General features: G+C 40.0%; 1 pseudogene; it reads left to right on the top strand.

The window, feature by feature from the left end:
* The first annotated feature begins 1615 nt into the window (after positions 1 to 1615).
* Positions 1616 to 2158, top strand: LOC107159422 (annotated as a pseudogene).
* Positions 2159 to 8087: the final 5929 nt, after the last annotated feature.

Consider the following 8087-nt stretch of genomic DNA (forward strand, 5'->3'; position numbering starts at 1 on the left):
TGGCAGTGGACATGGTACATGCTTGTTTTTTGCCTGGCCCAGTGGCCAAGTGAATCAGCATGCTACGATTGGCACCCTGACTATGTTGACAGCCTTGTATGGTCCGCCCATCACAATAGGAAGTGACCGAGGGACTCAAGTTACAGGTCAGAGTGTGCAGTGATGGGCAGCTCAGGAACAGATTCAAGGGAAGCCACGTGTCACATACCAACCACAGGCTGCAGGCATGACAGAGAGCTATAATGGCCTGTCTAGCAAGGACCCAGAACGGCAGTCAACCCACCTCCCATGAAGGGGTGGGCCCAGCACCTGTAGGTCGTTCTGAGGGCTCTGAATGGGCGTCCTTGTGAGGGGACTAGCTCCTATGGAAGTTTTGCTGCATACATAGCAGCCCAGTACAGGTCCAGGTGACAACAGAGGGTGTTGTACTTAACCCTGGGTTTGGGAAACAAGTTAAGTGTTCTTTTGTCTGCCCTATCCCTGGACTGAATAGGGGACAACTGTGATTGGACATGGCCCTGGACAATGAAGGCCCTCCACCTTCATTGGGTAGCCTGTTATCCCCATGAATAAAGGGTTGGAAGCGTGTTCTCCTTGTAACCAGTGAGTGGACCCCCTGGGTACATGTGACTTGGACAGGTCCCATGGGTAGGACACAGATTTTATAGGGCCTGTTTGTTATTTCCCTTTGGCCAATTATGAGTTCCCGGGTGCACACTAAGCCCACTGAAGTTCAGGCAAAACTGTACGAGTGTGTTATCACCACCCAGGGAAGCCACTGTAGGTGGTCACTGTGCTTTCCCAGGATTCAAAGCTGACATTCATTTTCCCAGATGGATGTGATTTTCCTGTTCTAATGCCTGTAACTGCCTTGCCCTTTCATCTGTAGGGGTGTTCTGACCAATACCATTGTGAACTGGACACATAGGCATGCAGAGGGGTCCTGCTGGGTATACACTGAAATGTCTGTGAGTTTTACTGGACAACCCTGATGAATCTAGTCTGTCCCTGGATAATTGGATATGACTGGAAAAGACTTTTATTGCCACCTCAATATGGGATGAAAGCAGCAATGATTTTTAGTAATCATAAGTGATGGGTCTTGGCTTTGGGTTGCGTGATTTTGCAGCCTGTATTATTGTTGTGGCCTGTGGATGCAGGGCTCTGCCCTCCTTGCTAAGGGATCATTATGGATTGTAGATGCGTAGATGTATGGGTTGTTGGGTGAGGAAACCTAAAGGGGTGGGTAGTGGGGGCAGGCCTCAAATGTCTATAATTAGGCTTCCTCGCTGAGACTTCTGGTAGGCTATGTTGTGTGTTTAGTGTATAGTCAGCTGGTTAATGGCTATGGCCACCTCCCAAAAAAGAATGACCAAGATTCCCACTATGCCTCATCTTCTTTCAATTGCCACATCCTTGAGCCTTGTTTCCTGGGTCAGAGCCCCTGCATGACAACATGCTATGTTCACATAGCTGAAAACCAAGTATAAAAACTCCCTCCACAATCCAGTAAAACTGCTGCCTGTGTATGAGCTAACATAAAATTGACATCTGATTTATCCACAGGAAACATGGAAGCCAGAAGAAAATGCCGGCTGCCTGAGATGATCTGTGAAAATGGTTCATTACTCTCTTGACCTGGAAAACCCCACACAATCATGCAAATCAAAAGCTCAAGTTTTTGTGTTCACTTTAAGAACACCCATGAAACTGTGCAGGCCATCAAGGGTATTTGAAAAGTACTGAAATATGTCACTTTAAAAAAGCAATGTGTGGCCTTCTGGCATTACAATGGTGGAGCTGGGAGGTGTCCCCAGGCCAAACAGTGGGGCTGGACACAGGATTGGTGGCCCTAAAAGAGTGCTGAATTTTTGCTGCTCATGATTAAAATGCAGAGTAATGCTCAACTTAAGGGTTTGGGTAGAGATTCTCTGGTCTTTGAACATGTCCAGGTGAACAAGGCAAGCAAAGTGCCTCAGCACATACAGAGCTCATGGCCAGATTAATATTCATACATTAGCTCCCCTGCTGCATTGAGAGGACCCCCCCAAAAAAGGAGCACCTTATTCCTAAAGTAGAAGAGCAGGTTGCACAGAGGGAAAAGATGTCCCAGAAGAAACTGAAGAAACAAAAACATATGGCCCAGGAACTTAAATAACTCATGGCACATAAAAAATGCAAATGAAAGTAAAAAAGTAAAAAAAAAAAAAATGAAAAAAGATAATGCAATGTAGTTTTTAAAATTTTGAGAAAAAAGATCTCCAGACTAGAATTCTGAACCCTACAAACCAGAAATTTTGCTTTCTAAAAGAAAAAAATAAAGAATTTTTGCTAGTAGACTTGTCTGGCAAGAAACGTTTTAAAAATTCTTCAAGCAAAAGAAAAATGATAGCTTTTAGAAGCTCATATCTGCATAAATGGCGTCACAGAATAAATAACAGAAAGTAAAATAAATGCTTTATTTTTATGTGTACACTTAAGTGTCTCTGTTCTACCATTGCTAGGTAGGAGTGCTTGGTGTTTGTCATGTCCCTTGGTCCAACATGAAGTTGGCACCTTCTGTTTCCTTGTTGATCTTCAGTCTGCTCTGCCTGTACCAGAGTGGAGTATTGTATACTGGTGTGCTTTCCTCTTCCTTTCCACAATGTTTTCTTCATATATTGGGACATTTTATTTGGAATTTTTATGTTTATATTGATTCTATCTTCTCGGTGAATGGATCCTTTCCAGCACACAATGTCTTTGTCTCCTGTGATGATTTATGACATAAAGTCTGTTTAGTCTCAGTATAGTCACCTCTGTTCCCTTGGAGCTAAAACTTGCATCAAATTTTTCTTCCAATGAAAAAAAGATAATGTCAGCCAAGGCCACAGAGAACATATCACCAGTGACTCTGGTGTTGACAGAGTCGCTGCCCCTGAGGTTTTCAGAGGACTGCAAGTGAGACCAGCCATTGTCCTGGGCTCCATGTGCAGGCCTAGAAGCCATCCAGCAGCCTCAGCTTTGAAATGTAAGATCTCTGCATGAGTGGGTACTCTGGATGCTTGGACAGATTATGGTCACTTCACCAGGAAGGTAAAATGGATCTTTACACAGGGGAGAGCCTGGGACTATTAAGGTCACCAGTATTTTGGCAGTACTACAACATTAGCCCTAAACTGGAAAAAAATCCCAGAAAAGCTGCCTGGGCTGTGGAGAATGGCCAAAGAGAGCCTGGCCCCTTCCCTGCTTCCAGCCCCTTTTGCTGTTGGGTCCATAAAGAATGTGGCAGTAGATTTCAGCATTGTCAGCATATGACTGGGGACAGGCATAGTCTCTCTTTTTAAGCTTTGTCAGGACAACCCATGTGGCCAGGGGATATCCATCACTGGGGCATAAGCAATCTCTGCTATAACCGTATCCGTCAAAGTAAATACCTGGGGAGACAGGCAGAATAAAAAACTGAACCCAGAAAAGAAAAAAGAAACTAAGGCCAACTCATGTTTGTAGGCTGCATCTGCAAAGGGATTATCAAGGAAGCCTAAGAAAAGGATGGAAAGGGCTCCCCCACTGCATATCAATATGACTAGCACAAGGAAAAAGCCCCAAGCAGCCTCTGGGTACAATGATGGTAGGGAACCCACTTAAAGTGGACAGCACTAGGAAAATAATAATGGAGACAGATCAGAGTCAAAAATATCCTGTGCTCCAACCCCTTGAATGCAACGTTGGAGAAAAAAGATTAAGATATAGTTTTTGTATACACTGGATTATCCAACCCTCTCCTAGGATAAGTTTTGTTGTGTAAATTAAATGCACCCACAACATTCATAAAGATTGTTCCAGAATATGAATTTAAGAAAGGATCCAAAACTAGAAAATGTAAAAAAAAATACATATGGAATTACTTTAGTATGGAAAATTAGAAGGTAAAAGAAGTGTTTCTGGATAAGAAAGTATTTTGTCTAGTAAAGTAATATTCTTGTGCTAAAGTCCAAGATGAAAGAGGGCAAAACTAAGGATGTAAAGAAGTTGTGAATGTTTAAGTAAGTCACAGAAGGTTTGCAGAAGGTAAATCTCAAAAATTTTGTGTTTGTGATTAAATTGGCTATAATTAGCACAGTTGGCTAAAGTTATTTGAATTTTAGTATACTGATATAAAGCAAAGTCTGAAACATCATCTCCTTTTATCAAGATAAATTTCTTGTATCTGTTAGGTTTTATTACTGGGTGAAACTAAGTCTTAAAGGAATTAGGGTTTGTACCTGTTTTAAAGTCTTAAATGATTACTCTGTAACTGGTTAAATAAGCAACGGTTATTTAGGTTATAAAAATACAGTTGACATCCAAAATACATGTGACTAAGTATATGTATGCCTCTCACTATATCTGTCTAAGCCTTGTCTCAGAGTTAGGTACTAAATTTATAAAGTAAAAGTTTATGTAAGTTTACTGGCAAGATAACAAATAAGTGTTCTCTTTTATACATTGTATCTGACATAGAAGGGCCACACTGTCATTTGAAGACCTGTCTTATATCTGTTTGCTTTGACTAAGGTAATTTGATCCTTAATACTGTTTCCTAAATGTCTGAGATTTAAGGCTATCCTTTGATTTTGGTTAACCCATGAAGGCCTGTGATTATTTTTACCATATACTCTGGATTCTAAATTGTACTTTAAAAGTTAAACTTAGTTAAATCTAAAGCTTAGGAGAGCACTTTGCCAAGTTGGTGTCTCCAAACTAAAATTATCTGAAGCAATAGTTTCAGATGTGTATAGAAATAACAAATTGTGTTGGTATTTATTCCTGTCATTTGCTGTTTTATAGTTGGATACAATAACCTATTATCAATAAATTATATATACAATTTTGTTTTACTCTTCACACTGGAATTGGAATTTACATGTATTTTTGAAAGATAATAAGGAGAGCCTCATCTGTTTAAAGGGAACATTGTAAAACATGGAAGCATTTTGCCACTTTTTACACAAAAAGAAAGTTAAAAGCTCTCTTAGCCTTTCTTTGATTCATGTTTCAGATGTGATGTTGTATAATTTGTGAAGTTCCCTTCCTTACCTGAGATAAGGCTCTGCCACCACCTTACTCCATGTTAGAATGGCTCCAAAATAGTCTGGGCTTCAGCCCATCTAAAGTTGTGTTCAAAAGATTGATTTTTGTTGTAAAGATTACTGTGATCTGAAACAGGGGATATAATATATAACTAAGTAAGGTAGAAGATTATAAAAATAATTTTTCTTGGTTCATAGTTATTACACAAACTGAATGTTTTTGCTCTGTTAATTTCATTTTATATTTTCCTTGTAAAGTTTATAACTGTTGCCTGTTAGTATTTTGCAGAGATGGTGTTTCTAAAAAAAACCAACCTGGGTTAATTTGATATAATAAGCCATCATTTACAGGAAAGATAGTATATAATGCTGACTTCCAGTACTAATAGAATCCCCAATTAATGAAAGAGGTAATTGTAAAATTATAGATATTAAAGTTACTCCTTCTTTAAAACTGGTGAACTTGGCTTACTGGGTGTTTACAACTGAAAACTTGGAGATCAAAGTCAAGTAAAAGGGCCAAGGGAAAAGCAGCCAACATTTTGGCCCTTGCCTTCTAAGGTCAGCCAGGACCCAGTGAATGATGGGACCCCTATCTGGGTCCTGCAACTCTGGTGAGTCATCTGATCTGCTGATCAGGGAGATTGAGTGGGCCCAGAGAAGACAACCAGTGCACATTTTGCAAACAGAAGGGTCATCAGAGACAGAAATGTCCCTAATGCTTCCAAGAGAAGCCATATATGGACAGCAGGACCCTGACCCATATCCAGGTAGATGGGACCACTGGTAGAGGAAGCTAAAGGAGGCTTTGTGTACATCCCCAAGAGTGATATGAGGAATCTCAGCCAACTCTTCAGAGTAGATAGGAACAAGGTCAGTTTTGACCAACTTGCTTTTAAACACCTGGCAGGAGAGTATAGCCTCAGCAGCCCTACATGGGCATTTAAAAGGAAAAATGTAACTTACGATGTACACTTGTGTCAGCCCTGCCAAAAGTAAGTAGAGCTGGAGAATATAAAGTAAGGGTTCTTGTGTGGGAGTGCTTTATAGTAATGATCACAAAGGACTCTAGAGTCACAGTTAGTCCTGAATTGATTTGAGTCTAATCTCAGACAATAAATCTTCCTAACTTCCTACTCTGATAAAATTGATCTATTTTTCACTGTTATAATCATGAGTTCCGATCTTTGTGGTTTTCAGAGACTGGCTGAAGTACTTATTGATTTTGTGCTAATTGTTTACAAAAAAGTAATGATTTGCTGTCTTTATTGTTGTCTTAGCATGATCCCTGCCCTATGTGTGCCTTTGTCCACTCACCTGCCACTTCACACTGTGGACCTCTGGACAGCTATGATGATAAATGTTCTTCACTGTCCGCGCCCCTCTGATAGAGAATAAGGGCTCTGGGTCACTTCCTTCAACTTTTCCCCCTTTCAGCAGGAAGCAGTTTGGAGATGTTGTCGCCCATTTTTCCATAGAAATGGCATGTAGAACTTGACAGTGGGGAAATGCAACAGTGGTCTACTTTGTGATTTAAATACAGCCCTTCCTGTTTTGCCACTACAGCTTATTTTTTTATCTTTATTTTATTTATTTATTTTTATGTGGTGCTGAGGATCGAACCCAGTGCCTCATGCATGCTAGATGAGCACTCTACCACTGAGCCAAGATCCCAGCCCCACTACAACTTATTTTTAAATGAATGTCTCTTCCTCTCCCCCTAATCTCTTCCCCTCCCTAATATCAGGGGAAACATGATTACCTTTCTTACCCATTCTAGGCTGATTTTTCTGTCCTTGAGTGCACACCCATCAAAGGAAAAAAATAATGCAGACTCTGGGGATGGTATCACAAGAACTCAGAATTGACTATCTCCCAAATTTAGCAAGTGAATTAAAACTCCAAAAGAGAACATGTGGAATGTAGCCCTTAAATCACCTCTATAAAAGCCCCCTATTCCTGTGGATGGAGAATTGCTGTCTTTGGGACAAGAGTCCCCTGTGTTTCTCCTTTGTGAGAAAAGCAATAAACATTCTTTTTCTTTCTTTTCAAAAAAAAAAAAAAAGAAAAGAAAAATTATTCAAGGAAAAACTGGGCTTCAAAGGACAAAGGTGAATTTGTACCCTGAGCAGTTTGTTGTGAGTAACAACCTCTCAAGAAATGCTAATAGAGCTATGAAGCATAAATGAAAGGATAAAAGACAGTACCTTGAGCCCATGTGAAATAACAAGAAAAAATGGTAAATACAGCCACACAGGTAAATATGCACTCTACTACCACAGACATTCTAGTTTCCTATTTCTATTTGTTTAAAAAATATAAATATAAAAACAATACATAAAAATTTAAGTTGAATGACACTGTGAGAGTCCCTTTTCTATTGCTCTAAGAAAATACCCAAGGCTAGTTACTTTATAATAAAAATGTCATTTACTCAAAACTTCAGAAGGCTGAAAGTCCAGGATCAAGGTGATCTGGATTCCATCAGTTTGGCCTCTGGGGAGTACACACTTTGTTATGTCCCAGTATGCTGTGTGACATTGTGTCAGGAGGATGGGAAAGAAAAAATCATGTGGACAGACACAAAGCCAGAGAGCAGAGAGGCAATTACATAACAGGGTGACTACAGCTATTCATAATGCACTATGTACTTAGAGGTAAGAAAATAGGCTCAAATTTCTCCCCATAGCAGAGAAAAATATTTGAGGTGAAAGATGTGCTAATTACTGATTAGATTATATAACACATACATGTATTTGTGATGTGAAAGTATTAAACACCTGTGCACCTCCTGAATTTTGTACATCAGATCCAAAAGGCAATGAAGACACTCAATTTACACTGGGTAATGTTTCTTTTAGCAATAATATGGAAGCAGAAGCAAAGGTGATAATTGAGAAAGAAAGAGAAGAAATTACATCACCAGATTGGGTAAACACCAACACCTGAAGCCCTGTAGCTGGCAGTCCTGGGGCAACACTTCAGGGTCCTGACTGGAAGTCCCAGGCAAAGCAGGTGAGACTCTGAGATCTTATT

This window comes from Marmota marmota, unplaced genomic scaffold, assembly GCF_001458135.2.
Source record: "Marmota marmota marmota unplaced genomic scaffold, marMar, whole genome shotgun sequence".
NCBI lineage: Eukaryota > Metazoa > Chordata > Mammalia > Rodentia > Sciuridae > Marmota > Marmota marmota.